We start from the raw sequence: 18,204 nt of genomic DNA, 5'->3' as shown, positions 1-18,204 counted from the left end.
TATGGAAGAAGAAAAAGTCTTTACTTATAGAATGTAAAAGCCATTTTCCTATCAGGTACAACCCAGCTTCAGTAATCTCTTCTCTCAGTGGTTTTTAGAGATGGGCTTTAAATTCATTGCAGCAACCTAATAAAACCTGTTTCTGGATATCTATGGACACCAGCTCATCTATTTAAATCTGTATTTTCCCCCTATTCTATCAAGTTAAATTGATCAATACGAAAATCACATGTTCAGTCTTTTTAGAATTAATGCAAGAAAATTTACTAATTATATCAAAATGAATGTAACTGTGAATGCTGAAAGCAAAAATAAACTACATAAAGTTCCCTGAAATAAAATTTAGGTCACCAGGCACAACCTATATTTAAGAAATACTGAGTTAAGGAAATCATAGAAGAGGTAGCTTCTGTTAACCTCAAATAGTGTGAGCATATTTCATACTGTATGCTACCATACAGTTTTGCCTAGGGCCATGGTGGCGAACCTTTGACACAGGTGCCAGAGGCAGCACTCAGAGCCCTCTCTGTGAGCACTTGCACTGTCGCCCCAGTCCTAGGCCTTCAGCTGGGTTTTATAGAACCTTTTCGCTTTAGGCCTCCGCCGCCATGTACAAAAAAAAAAGGTTCAATCAATCAATCAATCAATCAATTTCAACTTCTCACGGGAAAAAAAGATCTTGCAAAGTTGGACTTGATTGATTGAACTTTTTAGTCCCACCCAGTCACCCAATGAGCCACACCCACCTGGCACCCAAAGATACATAAATGGGTTTTGGGTTGCAGTTTGGGCACTCGGTCTCTAAAAGGTTTGCCATCACTGGCCTAGGGCATGGAGTCTTCTATTAAGCAGGTCTGGCTTACTAGCAGTGTAAGAAACTGCAGGTCTGGATCTTCTACTATCTTCTGCTAAATAAACCATGAACAAAAAAAATCCTGATTCCATTTGGAAGAGAAAGGCAAACAGAATGAGTCAATTCTGACTTTCTTAATATCTCCAGAACGTTATACTTAAAAAAAATTGAAAATCTTACATTAATCCAAACCATTAAGAGAGAAGTAGTCAACCATTTAGTCCTGTTTGCCTGAAATGGAGTTTAATCCTCCACATGCTATTATTACTGGTAAACAACAACTTAAATTGGGTCTGTAAACAGACCTGTAGTATATTACTGAAAGTAGTATAATACTGGTTAAGATCATGGTCATTTTGTAACATTTAAGCATCTTCCCCTGTTTTGGACTGAAGTTTCTGGATTATTTTTCCCCATGTATAATAGGAGCTTATCAATATGAATAACAATATGAATACCAATAGGCTCTCAAAGGAAGGGCATAACTGGTTTATAAAAAGACTCTGATCGAAGATGCTATGAGCCCTTGAGACTATCAAACTTGTTTTCTGGCAGCAGTTGTTTTAGATGTTTAATTATTATTTTTACAAAAAATTCAAAGCAGGGAACATTCTTAATACTCCTTCATCCTCCTATTTTCTCCACAACAGCAACCCTGTGAGATGGGTTGGGAATACTGACTATGAATAATATATTCTAAGCAAAATGATTGGACTTGTCCTCACTCGTACTAGTGGCTCCCAAAGTGATCTATTACTATACATATTAGCTGGAGTTTCCTGTGAAGTTCATTTAGAAATTCCACTTGAATAGCCTGGGACCAGCCTATCTGAAAGGCCCTTTTAACTGAAATTTACGTGCAAAGTCCTGCTTGCATTCTCACCATAAAGCAATATAATCTGCTATTAATAAAGACCATTCTCAACATTAGCTTTAATTTGGTCAACCACAATATGGATATGCATTTGGTCCCAGGAATTTAAGAAAACAATCAAAATAATTTTGGTATCATTTTTTTATTCATATTGTTCAAAGCAACTTCAAAGATAACTTTCCTTGTTAGCATAGCTGTTAGCTGATTTTCCTCCATGATTATTAGAGTTTGAAGATGTAATCCTGAAAAGCAGTTTAAACATATAATTACTTTAAAAATGCATTAAATAAATAGAGAGTCAGTTTGTTGTAGTGGTTAAGGCACTGCACTAGAAATCATGAGTTCTAGTCCTTCTCTAGGCATAAATTAATTGGGTATCCTTGAGCCAGTCCCTCTCTCTCAGCCCTAAGAAGTAGATAAGGGCAAGCCAATCCCATAAAACTTTGCCAAGAAAACTACAGAGACCAATCCAGGCAGTTGCCAAGAGCCAACAATGTCTCAAAGGCATACACACATTAAATAAATAGCTTTAATTGGGAAAACATTTCATAACCTATTATACTGAACAAATTTGCCTTTATGAGGCAGAATTCTGAAAATGGCATTCTTCAGATAAGCTAGGACTACAATACATAAATTGGAAGGCATAAATTGGAGGGAGCGCTGATGGATGAGAAATTAAAATTAAAAGATCATTGGTTGAGAACATTTATGAAATTATTATAGATTAATCTTTTAAAAATGCAAAGGTATATTTTCCCCATTTCTTAGAAGTATGTTTATTTGGGATAATCCAATTGCAGCACGGCATTTCCCATGAAATGTACTTTCACTGAGTGAATTTTCCTGGGAAAGAGATTCTTTTATGAGGGTTTCTAGCATGTAGGGCTGTTGCACGGTCCTGAATAGCAAGAGATTTAATCACTGCCAACATTTTATAAAAAGGAATGTACCAGAGTACTTATTGCATTGTTTATAGTTTGGGGAGGAAAAAGAATGAATTCATTTATTTGGAGAAGACCTGTTGTCTCAGTTAACCATTTCATACTGTGTGCATGATGGCTTGGCCTTGCAAAGAATCAAGGGATGAAGTCTTTAGAAGGTAGTTCTTTACCTAAAGTGTTTCATCAAACATCCTAGAGATTATTCTTTCTAAATAATGTAATAAGAAGATAGAAATACCTTTTAAAAATTCAGAGTGTTTCATCTTCAATGCACATGGAGAAAAATAGTTTCCCTCATTTTTCTTGCGGTAGCATTCTGACAGCATTAAACATGTTTAGAGCTGTTTGTCTTATCTCTATATGGTAACTGTATGCCAATTTTTTCAGCATTTCTTCATATATTTCTGTTAAAACACATTTTATCTTGTTTGTAATTCTCTTCTGACTTCTTTCAATGGCTTGGTTTGAACATCGGTTTGACATTTTCAGCCCACTACATCATCTGATTATTATCCAAATAAATGGGTCCCTAAAATTGCCTTCTAACTGGCTCAGTATTTGCCCAGCCACAACACTTTGGTCAACCGTAAGGCAAACAAAACTGTTTGTAACAAAAAGAGAAACCTTACTCTTAAGCACTAGAAAAAGGCAAGCAGGGTGTCTGTTTGGCTCTGAAAGGACCTCAGTTTGATAGAAAAAATGGAAGCATTACAGAATAAAACAATATTATAACGATCCAAGATGACAGAAGTCATATACTGCAGCTTCCATACAAGCTGCCTTACCAAAGGATACAAACATTTATCTCTCCAACCGCATCACTGATCTTGGTAAAAGGATAATAGATTTGGAAGCTTTTTGGTAAATAAAGGGAAAAATCAGGCAAATACTCTCAACATTTTTCAGAATTTCTGGTCAAGCATATAGGAATCACACTGAATTTCATTAATAATTCTTTTTATAATTATAGTTTCATTCTACAGTGTGCTTAAAACTTTTGATGTCTTTTTAAAATTTCAATATTTCAGCATAAATATGAAATGAAATGTCATTTGGAGCATTGAGAAATAAAGCCAATGAATCCTGGAGCTCCATGGATAAAGACAAAGAGTGGATCTTACCAGCCATAGATAGGATATAACTCAATCTCTGGCCATCCGCCAATGTGGTCAAAGTTCTGACACAATGCCTGGAGTTATGTGGGTCTGGAAGGGACTGAACAGACTCAGACTCAATCGCAACAGCACTTAGACTTATATACTGCTTCACAGTGCTTTACAGTCCTCTCTAAGCAGTTTACAGAGTCAGCATATTGCCCCCAACAATCTGGGTCCTCATTTTACTGACTTTGGAAGGATGGAAGTCAACTTTGAGCTGGTGAGACTTGAACTGCTGGCAGTCGGCTATCAGAAGAATTAGCCTGCAGTACTGCATTCTAACCACTGCGCTACCACAGCTCAATCCTGAGTGATTATATTTGTTTCCACTACAACCATCTCAGATCTGGTGATATATCACTGCTGACTCTCACTGGGGTTGCACATTCCCATTTAAGACGTGTGCACAGTTTGGAGGTCCACTTTGAGTCTTCGCTCTTGCTTAAAGAGCAGATGGAAGCTATGTCCAACAAGACTTTGGCACAGGTACACTAAATTGCCAATTGTACCCTTTCCTGGATCAGGAGAACCTTAAGACAGTTACTTTTGTCCCAGTCACCTTGTGATTAGATTAGTGGATTTCACTTAAGGCTGATTTTGAAGGTCATCCAAAGCTACAACTGATTCAGAATGGGATAGTGCAGGCACTGAAGGAGGTGCTGTGTTATCCATATCTCAACCCATTGCTTTATAAGCTGCACTGGTTACCAATTGGTTTCCAGGCATTAATTTCAGGTGGTAGCCATTACCTTTTTAATGACATAGGGCTGGCTATCTGAGTGATGGCTTATCTATAGTTATCTCCACTGAAAAGGTGCAGTTCATTTCCCATCAATCAAAGAATGTTACAGAGTGGGACTATCTTCTTTAAAGGTGCATTCCTGCAAGATGTCTCCCTTTTCAGCGCCCATGTGAGAATTTATCAGATAATTTTGTCTATATGCTTGATGAGAAGGCTATTTTTTTCCAGTCTTATTCCAAATTCATCACCATCTTGCCTTAGGAAGAAATATTATAATATGTCATTTGTCTGTTTATAGCTAAATTTTGCTTATGCTCCATAAAAAAGAACCTTTCTTGAAACTTCCTGTTTCTTCAACTTCCTTTGTTCATCTTTCTATCAGCAAACCAACATATTAAAGTCCTCATAGATAGTTAACTGATGAAGATGTCTTTTCAATCTTCACGCTGTTAGTTCTGACTACAGAATGCCAAGTGATTAACTGGATTTCTGGGGGAAATATAGAAAACTAAAGGCATCTCCACAATTTTTTTCCGCAAATAAATTTTATCTGACAAGCCAAAGAAGGAATCAAAGGTGGAACTACAAATGACAGGCCAAGAGAATGATTTGGAAAAGGGCTCTTTACTAGATGTGCAAAAGAATCTGGCTGAAGTTTTAAAAATTAAAAGGAAAGTACAAACGGTAAATCAAAAGAATGACCTGAAAAATGTTTTCTTATTGGAGCTACAAAAGAAGTTTATGAAAGCTTTGAAGAAATGTTTTTAATTTGTATACATTTCACAGTCAACTGAGATACATTTGGCTCTGCCACAGTGCATGCTCTTCTCCATAGCTCAATTATTACCCACCAACATTTTGGGGAGGTGAAAGATGGTCATATTTTCCCAGCACTATCCACTTCCACTGCTGAGAATAGCCAAGGGATGGAGCTCAGAAGAAGAGGCTGATAAGCTAAAGATTCAGAATTAACTGAAACTGCTTTATGGACACAAATGTGATACTTTCCTTAGCACTCACCAAGTTTAATGCCTTAGCTTTTAAAAGATCCATTTAATTAGAAATATAAGAAGTATAATAATCATCCAGTCAGAACTAAAGAAGCTTCATGGATGAGAAATGAAATGTCTTCTTCAAGGGAAAAAAAGCACCTTTGAGATTACTTCTCAGTAGTTTCTTTTAGTATTCCTCACCTATAAACAAAATCTTGCCCAAACTAAAGCAGCTACTTGCACAACTTAAATATACACTGAGAATTATTAGGGAGGAGCCGTTTTAACCCATTTCTTCCTTACTAAATGTCCCATGTTCCTCTTTGCCCTCTGGAATGCAGCATTCTGGGAATCCAGGCTACATCTACCACAAGTGGTGACTAAAACTAAATTAAAGTCTATACCAAACTCTTACAACAATGGTATGTTATTAAATACGGACTTACTATTAATATATTATGGTTGGTTACACTATCAGCCAGATGTTTAGGCTAGATTTGGCATTTTTGCCCAGCTAGTGAATCATTTCCAAGGACCTGAGATAGATATTGTTGTCTCATAATGTTGAAAGTTTCATTGCAGGATGTAAGCTGTTCCCAAAAATGCTACCTCTTACAACTGATTGATAGTGATTTTGTCAGTGCAAATGGTGCTCGAGATATTTGGGATTGTAGCCAAGACACTTATTACTATTGGTATTATCTTTGCTTTATTTTGCCACAGTTGTACTTCTATTTGCAGATATTTATATTTTGTGATTTTATCCAGTTTCCTTTCTTTTACTCTGTTGTCTCCACTATTCAGATTGTTTTGTCTTTATTGTCAACAATTATTAGATCAGGTATGTTATGTAGCAGATACCTGACTATTTAAATTTCAAAATCCCAGAGCACATTAGCTTATTCATTTTTTTATTACTTTGTCTATTTTGTGGTCCTACCAGTTCTTACTTGCATATTTCTTAGAAATACTGCATTATACCATTGTTATTCCTTTGTCACACTTTTACTTGAATTCAGATTATGTGATCTTTTTGCAGGAGCTAATTAGGTGATATTCAGCTTTTCTGAAGATACAACATTTGGGTCTGTTGTTGTCTTTCTCAACTCTGACTTTGCATTGTTCTTAAGGCTTGGTCTTACGCAGTCTGTTTCAGCCCATTTGTCTCTTTTTTCAATCTTCCTGTTCTTAACCGTTATCAGGTCTTGTTGTTATCTGCTCTGCCTGCTCATTTTTATATGTTAATACTTTGCCTTGCCATATCTTCATTTGGTCTTTCTTGAAGGCCAGTTTGGTCTCTTCAGTACTCAATAAGCCTTCACGTTACACCAGCTTCACTGCATCTTCTTCACTATCCTTTAGTTATTCTTCCAATACCCTTTTTGACTTCTTCAACTGTCTGGTGTACTTGCAACATTCCACACCCATATATTTTCCTTGTTAAGGAGTGTCTGTCAACATAGTTCATGAAGGTATGATTCATTGTTATTATTTTCCCGTTATTCCTATCCACGGCTTTTAGTTCTGTTTGAGTCCAGTCTATTATTCCAGTATTTAATTATTGGAATTGTCCAGGTGTTAATTGACCTGATGGTATTTCCTCCACTGTGTTTGGACTTTAAGATTTTCTAGGCTTGCTACTAACCTTCTTCTTTATGTGCATCCTTGATGTCAAGCTGGACGATGCCCAGGTATTTGTAATGATATTTGTCATCCAGATTCTTGATGTTATTTCCATAGGGTATCTTGATTCTTTCAGTTTTCACTGGTTTTTCTATGTTGATAGTAAAGGTCGCACATTTGTCCAATCCAAATTTCATTAAAATATCTTGGCTATATATTCAGTATTGAGCAGTGATTCCATTTTAGATCATGTTTTTTCTTACACTTCTGATCATCCAAGAAAGGAGGCAGATATTTTCTGAAGATATGCAATCATAAACTTCAGTTCAAAATTTAGACCAAGGACCAATCAAAATTAAATAGTACATGAGGAGATATTACCCTTGCAAACATTTTTATTTGAGCATCTCAAAACATTTGTACACTACCTTTTTACAATAAGTTAGAAATCAAACACAACAAACACACTTTTATTTATAAGGTTGAAACTCCAGGCACTTTTTGGACCTAATGGCTCCAGAAAAAAATTCAAATAACTCAAAGAAGTAAAATTGAGATTGTCAAATAACAATATCAGCTAAAACAAAGTATTAATGCATTTCTCCTGAGTTGAAACTATATATACAATATTCAAAGTTGAATTATATTAAACCAAAACTGAAAAAGAAATATCAATCTAACACTTCCATCACAAGGAACCTGCACAATTTTCAACTAAAGAATCGTTCAGCGCAATTATTTATATGGTTTCTCCAGAAGAACAGCAGTAACAAGATCCTCCTGAATCTTGATAGTGCCTACTAAAATGTTTGCTACTCCCATTAGCTTTGTATCTCCTGTAAATCTGACAATATTTCTACCAATTTCATTCATAAAATCATCATAAATTTAGTGAACACCACAGACCCATAACAGACCCTGTGGAATATTATTTGACATTTCCTCCCAGTCTAATACAGATACATTAATTTATACTTATTAATATATAGAATGGTACATAGTCCAGCCCAAATTTTGTTAGCTTCTTTATTAGAATCTCATAAAAATACATTAAATATATTCTAATGAATAGCTGAGTTTTGGTTTATTAGTGTGGTCTCCTGGTGCTAGAACTGAAAGACTCAAGTTCAGCCTTACCACTGAAGCTCAATCACTCAGCCTAATATATCTCACAGTGCTATTTTTGTGGGGGGAAATAAAAAGAGGGTATCCTAGCTATAAAGGAATGACAAAACATAAATCTAACAAACCAAAAAAGGAAGCTTATTTTTTTAGACATCTTTGTGTCAAGTTTTATTCTTGGTGACTTGCAAAGACATTCAGGCAATTTTCTTTATTTGATATGGAAAAGATTTCCTACTGCCTTCTTTTAGAATACTTATAGCCTGGAAATTCGCAAGTGAGGTTCCCATTCAAGTCCTAACCAAGGCCTGTCCAGCTTAACTTTCTAGATCCACCAAGATCAGCCAGATCTACTGCCTGCTGGTTATATAGAAAATACATTATAGAGAACCTGGAAATTGCATTCTGCTGCCTATTTTCCACAGTTGCAAAACCATTTATTCTATCGACTGATTGATTGTTTCAAATTCTATAACCACCCATTTCAATCCAATTGATTCCAGATGGCAAACAATATCACAATAATTTAAACATCAAAACAGAAAAAGTTATAAATTGTACATATATGTAACTGAAAATTATCATAATAATTACATAAAAATTAACAGTGCAACCAGGTAATGGGGTCCCTAACACTTTCAGGATCCCAGGGCACCTAACCAGGTTTTGAAACCTTACAAAAGGCTAAGGAAGTCTCCTGAGGTCCAAAGGAAAAATGTGCCAAAGAACAGAGGCTACTGTGAGAAACTACACCTTCTGATTCCTGCCAGTGGACATTCCTTGTCTGATGGGATCTGAAGCATCCCCAATCTACTAGACATAATTGGATGGGGAGAAACTATTGGGAGGAGATGACCCCTTAGGTAACCCAGTCCCAAGCCAAGTAGAGCTTTAAAGCTGAAAACCAGCATCTAAATTTCAACTAGAAACACATTGGCAACAAGTGAAGCTCACATAGTGGTGAAGTTACATGTGCCATTTAATTAATTAACTACCCTTCAGCTGCATGTTCCGTGTTGAAGTTTCTGAATGCTCTTCAAGGGCATCCCCAAGTCCAGCATACTGCAGTAATCCAAATGAGAGGGAACAAGGGCATAAGTAATTGTGAGCAAAGTCCCCCAATCCAGGAATGGGTGGAACTAACCCATTACCTGAAGGTGTGCAAAGGCCCTCCTAGCCACAGCTGCTACTAGTTCTCCAAGTAGGAGCCACAAGTCCAAAATGTCTATGGAGATTCTCAGTCATCCAGGTCATGGTTGCCCCAAAGGTGATTTTTCAAGAGGCAACTGGACTTGTTTTTCTTTGAAGATGTTTCACTTCTCATCCAAGAAACTTCTTTAGTTCTGACTGGATGGTGGGGAATGGAAGAATGTATATTCCTTGCAGACAGCTGGTCATCCGCATTCTTTTAGAGAGTCATTGTGGACACTTGGATGCAAATGAGCAACTGTCTGCAAGGAATATAAATCCTTCCATTCCCCACCAGTCAGAGCTGAAGAAGCTTCTTCAAAGAAGTGAAATGTCTTCAAAGAAAAATAAGAAAATCCAGTTGCCTCTTGAAAAAGCATCTTTGGGACAACTATGACATGGCTGACTGAGAATCTCCATAGACAAATTGTGCACTGGGCCTGCCTGGAATGGTTTTACCCTATTCAGTACCAGAAATGGAAGAACATTGTTCCCAGACAGTCTAAATATCTAAAGCCATTCTGTCTTGTTTGGATTGAGTCAAAGCCCATTGTACCCCATCTAGGCCTTCAGCTTCCAAACACTAGGATAGGACATCTGTGGCTTCACTCAATAGACATGGAAATATATAGTTGAATATCATCTGCATATGGATAGTATCTCATTTTAAAGTAACCATCAAATCACCTCACCCAGAGGTTTCATGTGGATGTTAAATAGCAGAGGAGAGAGAACTGAACCCTGAGGCACCCTACACAATAGCAACCATGTGTAGGAGATCTTTCCTCTCCTACCAACACCAAATGAAATTGGCCCTGGAGGAAAGAGGAAAACCAGTAGCATCAGACTGCCTATCCCCAACTCTGTGAGCTGGCTCAGGAATTCTGGGAGTTGAAGTCCACGAGTCATGAAAGAGCCAAGTTTGCCTACTCCTGGTCTAGTTGATCTGCTTCTACTGTAGCTAAAACATAATAATTCTGGCCCAGAACCAATCTGAGAATCCTAGCTAGAGGTAGAATAACAGATTAACTGGTCAAATTTGTTACAAATGAAATAGCTGGAGGGAGTAATGTTCCAAGCAGCAATCATTTTTAGTGACATGCTGAACAAAACTTAATAATATCTCTCCCATTAAATAATTTATTGTGAGTTATAAATTAGTTTCTATTGACATTACATTTGGTACTAAATAAAAAAAATCAAAATAACAGCATTATATTAAAATATTTTCTTATAATTTTTCAATTATCTACTATGTATCTTCAACCATGAAAATTGTCATTCATTTTCTAACTCTAAAAAGTCCTGTCATTTTCCTTGGGGAGGAAAAATGTGGGGGCATATTTTTTTTTGTCACAAATTAGAAACAAAAGTTACCTAAGGTATAAGGTCAGTTTAGTACTCCAGTTCTGGGGTCTCCAATCTGTGGGCTTAACAACTGAGCTATATGAATGGTCGGTTAGCCCATGTATGTGTATGTGCACGCCCAGCCCAACTTGTGTGAGTGGCAAGCACCAACGTTTGCAGCCAATAACATAAAACCATCTGCTCTTCCTTCCTTCCTCCCCTCTCCCTGCACCGGGCTGCCAACCCAGAAAGATTGGGGAACACTGCTCTAGATGACTAAAATCAATGAATAAAAAACATTTGAAATACTCAATTAATTTGATTTCTGTCATTTTGAAAGAAGATCCTGTTGTATTAAAAGTACAATTTCAACAGTAGGGTAATCCCTCATATCACAATCTCTTCTACAGTAGTGGCCAAAATTGTGGAAACCTTTTGGGGAAAGTGTACAGTAGAAATGCCATCTTTGGTTAAGTTTCCACCAATTTTTCTTCTAATTTCTTTATAACTGTAGCCTTGTTCACTTAATAATACTATTTTGCATCACTTTCTGAGCAACCAGTCAACTCTTTGCACTATTACTTTAATTTTATTATGTTTTACAAGCTCACTAAATGAAAGAAGACAAAAAACCCCAACTTGATAGTGATCACATAATACACTGACAAATGTCCTCCTCTCAGCTTCAATACATGACATCAATAACTGAATCCTACTGTGATCTGATTGGCTCATTGCCAAAACAAGTTGACACCTGATTGGTTCTCTAAACACTCATGCTCATTGGTTACAATCAGATGAAGGAAAGCTACCTGATATCAACCTAAGCAAGTTGTTCTTTCTTTTTCTGGTTATTTGACTATAACTTTTCATAGAATACAGTACAGATAATTGAACAAATTTTGATGCATTACATTCTTGATTAAATTATCTTTCCATTGATATATAATTTTATGGTACTACTCCAAAAAAAGTGGTATTATTAGCCATCAAACCTCAAAAATACACTTTTCCCAAAAGGTTTCCACAATTTTGGCCACTACTATATATCCAAAGCATTATGCATCTCATGCTACCATGATGGAAATGATGCCCTTATGACCGCAAACTCCAATTATAGACATCTAATATAGACACCAGTTAAACAGAAATAGAATTGATTTTTTCCACTCCAACCATGAAACTATAAGAAATTCCAACCATGAAAATTCACTTTTCAATCATGAAAACTAAGAAATCCTGTTACTTTTATAAATTTAGTAAATCTCTGCATTCTCCAGAGCAATATAAAGAACATCCATGAACTTCCAAGAACATGAAAATAAAAGAGAATGTTAGAAAGGAAGGAGAAAGAAATTTCATATCTTCCTAACACTTCTCTCCATTTTCATTTTGTAAACTGTAATAAATGTTAATTATAAGAGCCGTGGTGATGCAGTGGCTAGAATGCACTACTGCATGCTACTTCTGCTGACTGCTGGCTGCCAGCAGTTCGGCCGTTCAATTCTCACTGGCCCAAGGTTGGCTCAGCCTTCCATCCTTCCGAGGTCAGTAAAATGAGAACCCAGATTGTTGGGGGCAATGCGCTGACTCTATAAACCGCTTAGAGAGGGCTGTAAAGCATTTTGAAGCAGTATGTAAGTCTAAGAGCTATTGCTATTGCTATAACAATTTAAATTTTTAAAGGCTTATAATTTTTAACTTTTTAACATGCTATAAAGAATAATACTTCCATATTGTTTATATATATATATATATATATATATATATATATATATATATATATATATTTAAACAATGATCACCAAGAGAATGCTTTAAGAGAATAAAATTTAATTAATCAACCAAGCTTTCGTCAAAATACATTTGACATTGTCAGGGTTAAAAGGCAAGTGTAGGGAGTAGAGTTGATTAATTAAATTTTATTCTCTTAAAGCATTCTCTTGGTGATCATTGTTTTAATAGTATGGGTATTCCCAAGAGTCATATTTTTACTTTTATTTTAATAGTATGGATATTCACAAGAGTTATATTTTTACATATATATGTGTGTGTGTGTGTGTGTGTGTTTGTGTTTGTGTGTGTGTGTGATTTAGGATTATAAAGCAGAACTAATACAAAAATACAAATAGAAAAAATATTTCAGAAATTTCAAAGGAAAAAATTATTTCAGTATATGCACTCCAGATTAAAAAGCTTGCAATAAATGTCTTAAGAAGTATTTTTTTTCTCAAATTATTTGAAAATACAGAAAATATTTGAACATTTTATTTGTAAATGATCATTTTTACCGCCCATTGTTGGAAGAGATGACAGAAATTTCTATTTGAAATCTGTTCTATTGATGTCTTTATAAATCAAAATCCTGATTTTGTAAAAATTAATGAAATGAAGTTAATTGTTCAAGCCCTGTTCAATCTTTTCAAATAAAATTAGGCAAAGTCACAGAGATAAAACCTGGACATATCCGAATGAACAAATATTTTCACACAGCTTTCCATGAACACAATTCACCCAGTCTGGCATATTACACTGTTCTTCGAATGGAACACAAGGAAAGGCCTAGTCCAGAGAGGAAAACAATGAGTGTGTGATAGCTAAGTGTGACAAGATCAGGCCTAAACTTGTTAATGACTTTTTATAGTAGAATTAGTAGAAAGTAGAATTAGTAATAGTGCTTCTCCCACAATTATTTACACCCTGAATGGAGCAGGAAAAACACTTTTTGACTTCAAGACTTTTTTTCTTAAACTTTTCTTCTACAAAATATAGGCTTATTCCTTTGACCAAAAAGGAAAAAAAAGTATTTTCTCACTAGCTTTACTTGAAAACATAAAGAATATGTTACCTCCTCTGGTGAATGAAGTCTTTTTTAAGATGAGGCCTAAGTTGCTACCTACAGGGCTTTTTTCCTCATAGAACTCCCAGAACGGAGTTCCGGCACCATTTTTGAATAGAACATTATAGAGCAGGCAAGGTGGGTTGTATGACGTGTGTGAGTTCCGGCACTTTTTTTTTTTTTTTTTTATAAAAAAAGCACTGGCTACCTAACCAACAAAAGAAATTCTTGAGGCAGAAATAACTTTATCACCAGGTCACTTTTATTTATCCAAATTCTTTTCTAAGAGGCAGTAAGCTGCATTTCTAAATCATGCTAAAAATCTTAAAGCAGAACCGTTAAAAAATATACACCAATGGATATCCTCAACTGCACACTCAAGATAGAAAACTCCCTTTCTTGTTATAAACATTTGAAGCATATCTAAACTATGATAATGCATAATTTTCATCCTGATAGTCTTATAAGCATGACTTAGAGGCATTTCACTGTAGACAGCAAAGATTATACTTCAGTCATCTTACCTGCTGTAAGTAATTAATGGGATTAATTAATGGAACTCCATGTCCAATTATGTGGCTTCCAAAACATCACCTGCTAAGTTTTCTAGGCTGTCAGAGTTTCCTCGGCCATTCTGAAATCCTCATAATTTTTTTACTGATATTTGCCATAGCTGAGGAATTAGATTGCTCATCAGATAACACTGTTACATTCATGAAAGCATGAAATGCATGGGGGATGTTACCTAGTTTGGGTAATGAAACATCTGCAAGAAAACAACCAAGCTCAGAGAGCACCAAGAACACCTCACAGATATATCTGTACACTTTCTGCAGACACCATTTTTATAAAAATATAGGACTTTATTGCAACTGAAGCTGGAGTTCTTATTCATTTTAATTTTTTTGCACTTTCATTCACAACTAAGGTTGTCTGTTATTAAAGACATTTAATATTTTTATAATAAAAGCATTACATGACCAACAAAGCTAGAAGTCATGGTAATTTATCTTTTGTTGTTTCTTCCTTCACAGTGTTTCAAGTGTAGAAAACAAACCTGATAGTATTTGTGGTTGAAATCACTTTAAATGAAATGCAGATGCAGCTTTGATATAACCAACAGTTAAGTCCCCAGCAATATTTTAATTATAGTTCTATGGTATCAAAAATGGGGGGGGTAGCCATGCCAGGACCAAATTCACTCATTCTATTGTAAAACTGACCTCAAATATTTAGATTACTTCCAAAATTACGCTTTTCAGCTAAAGATGTCCATTATCAACAACACCTTTTGTGCCCATTTAAATTTCTACATTTTTTCCAATTTACTGAACCAGAGTTCAAATGAAAAGAAGTTTTCAAGTCAGTAATGTAAATGTTAATGCACACAACATGAATTCATAAAATGTTAAGATAACTAAAAAAGAAAATTCTATTCATCTAAGAGAAGCTACTTAAGTGAACTATTTTTATATTGTTCAATTGAACCTATAATTATTTTCATTCTGCAAGCCTTCAAAGAATATGCTAACTATGAATATATTTCTGAAAATAGCATAGCGTTCATTAACAAGGGCAATATTAAAGAATTATAGGTAGCTAATAGCTCCCTTTCTGACATTCCTCTTTTAAGATGATGGGCATCATCTTAGTACAGAGACCCATACTCTAAATGTATTTATAGATATGCATATAATTTTCAAAGTAAAGGAATAATAATATAGATTATAGTATGACTGATGAGAGAAACAGAGGTATCCCAGATAAACTATTTAACTCTTCCTAAAATTGAAGGTAGTCCTTCTCATTAACCATTTTTTAAAAAGGTTGCTGTAGTTCATACATTCTGTAAATCCTTGGTCATGAGACAGAGTTCAGGATCCACCACATGTGTATTTAGATTTCACAGGCTAGTAATTCAGAGCAAATAAATTGTAGACAACAAAGAAATTAACTTACAATAATTATTGTCTTGTATTAGAATCGTTGCCCAAATGTTATGATAGGACTGAATAATTATTGTTCTTATTCCAGGAGGTGGAATCTCCAGAAAACATGGCTAATAAAAACATTTTGATAAAATTGTAACTATTCAGGGAAAACACTTTAACACATCTCAGAAGTAATAATTGCATTAATCCATTAATAGTAAGCACAGCTGTGCTAGAAAAACTTCTAGGAAAATATTTAGCCATGGAGGGAAGGAGAAAAGAAAGGATGATTCTAAAAAAATGCCTACCGTAAGAATTGCAGGTAAAAGCTCATAAACTCTGCAGTGTCATTGTCTGAAAACAATAAGGCAAAGGGCCCATTCTAGACATTGCATTGAACAAAAATCCAGCAATGTGGTTAAATGCAAATATACGATGAAAGAATGTCTGATATAAACCATACATAAACAAAACACTTGTGTTTTCTTCTTCCAACAATTTGAACGTGACGGTGAAAGATCACAGCATGCCTTTATAAGAATTTCTTTAACCCACCAGGGAAGAACAGAAATACAAACCTACAGAAAATATTAAATCACTAATATGAAATTAAGCAAAAACAAATATGTTTAGAAGTAGCATCCACCTTGAACCAAAACAAAACTAAATGGAACAACTTATCGAAAAGGCTTTGTTAAAGGCTAGTTGCATATAGGTACTAATTGTTGAAGTACTAATATTGCAGCTTTACAATTAATAAAGTGAAGCAATATCCATAGATAATGAGAAGTGAGAGAAATGAGAGTCTCCAAAAACTCATCCCATGCTAATTTCACAAGATTAGTGCTGAGCAGTGTAAGACACATCGCAACTTTGTTGCTTCATGTGAAACTATTTGTGTGCCCATATGTCATAATTTCAATTTATAAAACTAGTCTATTTGCATGCTGGAAGCTATGCGTACATGTTGTGATACAGACCTAATGAGAGTTCAATGCAAAAAGGTAGGAAATACTTTTAAAATTAATAAAATTATACAATTTATTTTCAAACAGTTACCTAAGGTATAACAAGAGCCTATCCTTTCTAACTACTTTAAGATAAAATTAAAATAATGAACCAGCTAAAGCATCCCCTGCACGCCAGCCTCTCAAATTTCTCATTCTTTTCTACCCTTGTACCTTCAAAACGAATATGGCATTTGTAAATGGATAGGTAATGAAACTTCTGCACTGAGATTCAAGAATTGGGTCGTATTACACTTGACCATAATATCAATAATGCATCTCAAATTATCAAACAAGTCCACTTAAAACTAGCTGTAGTGTTTAAGCCCCATTTAAACTAATGAAACAAGAAAATAGTAACTAATGTAAATCTTGCTTCCAATAAGACTGGCAGAACATTTTAAACCTGTTAGTCGGGAAGGCTATGATAAACATACTGGATGTATTATCAGTTGTACAGTATTTAATTAAGCCCCCAACATAGTAATCATTATTACTGCTATGGGAATAAATGAGAGCTTGGGCCAGCAGGATAATGGCATCTTATGCTATTTTCCCCTTTACATTTTCTTGCCACAAATCTCTGTGACTTGATTCGGTAGGTTGAAAAGAGTAATACAAGCCAACACATAAGACAGGAGATATGTCTATATCTGTGTTTTAGCAGATTAGGTAACCTGCAAATTCACTCTCTCCCCTGGCGTATTCCTGTTCCTCCTGTGCTCCATTGTGCCTGAGAGAAGGGACAGATATCCCTTTGATGTCAGAGGGAAAGCTGCAATATACCTTACTGTGCTTAGAAGGATGACCCCAGTATCAAAGGATTTTAACCAAAAACAGATTTTATCTTTTAAAAATAAAGCACAAATGTGATGTGTTTGTTCAAACATTGGTATACTTGCAGTATATATCTCAGAATAACTAACAATGTCTTTGGTTATAAATATTATCAGAAGAAAAGCCGTAATGATATAAAGAAACCCATATGCAAACTTTCAGCTTACTAAGTCAAAAGAAACTATTGACTATCACTATCACTGGTAAAGAGCTAATTGCTGTTTCATTAAAAATAATTGTCTCCAAAAATATGAAAGTTATATACAGTACATACAGTCAATTGTTTTATTTCTTAACTGAGATTCTATTTTTCTGTTTGATGTGTTCCTATATGAACACAATTATGACATTTTCTTGGTAATACTGCTAAAATAGTTTGCTTTTGCCGTCTTCCAAGACAGTGGCCCCCAACCTTTTGGGTACCAGGGAGAAAGGTTTTTCCATGGACCAGAGGGGGCGTGGTTTTGCATGCTATCTGCATCCCACAGATGGGGCTTTGCTTGTTTGTTGGCATGCTGCACACTGATGCTCATCCACCGACCGGGGGTTAGGACCCCTGTTCCAGGACATATTTAACATCCTAGTATAGCCTACAACACCAAATTCCTTGTTGTTCTCTCTATCTAGCTTCTGAACTGAAGACAAAATCATCTGGGTAAAACTGGCTGGGATTAAATGTGTATCTGGCACTATGTAATGTTGGAAAGTGTTTTCACATAGAATTTTGAAACGAAACTCTGAGATTTAG

At 35.4% G+C, this 18,204-nt stretch overlaps 1 protein-coding gene across 10 annotated transcripts in view; it reads right to left on the bottom strand.

The window, feature by feature from the left end:
- The window catches only part of LOC120310149 (sodium- and chloride-dependent GABA transporter 3), a 112,048-nt gene that overhangs the window by 81,939 nt on the left and 11,905 nt on the right, over window positions 1-18,204 (bottom strand). The window lies entirely within an intron of this gene.

Source organism: Crotalus tigris, unplaced genomic scaffold (genome assembly GCF_016545835.1).
Source record: "Crotalus tigris isolate CLP2741 ecotype Arizona unplaced genomic scaffold, ASM1654583v1 scf7180000018125.1543573, whole genome shotgun sequence".
In the NCBI taxonomy this organism is placed as follows: domain Eukaryota; kingdom Metazoa; phylum Chordata; class Lepidosauria; order Squamata; family Viperidae; genus Crotalus; species Crotalus tigris.
The sequence above is the reverse complement of the archived record's forward strand: the minus strand, read 5'-3'. Positions and strand labels throughout refer to the sequence as shown.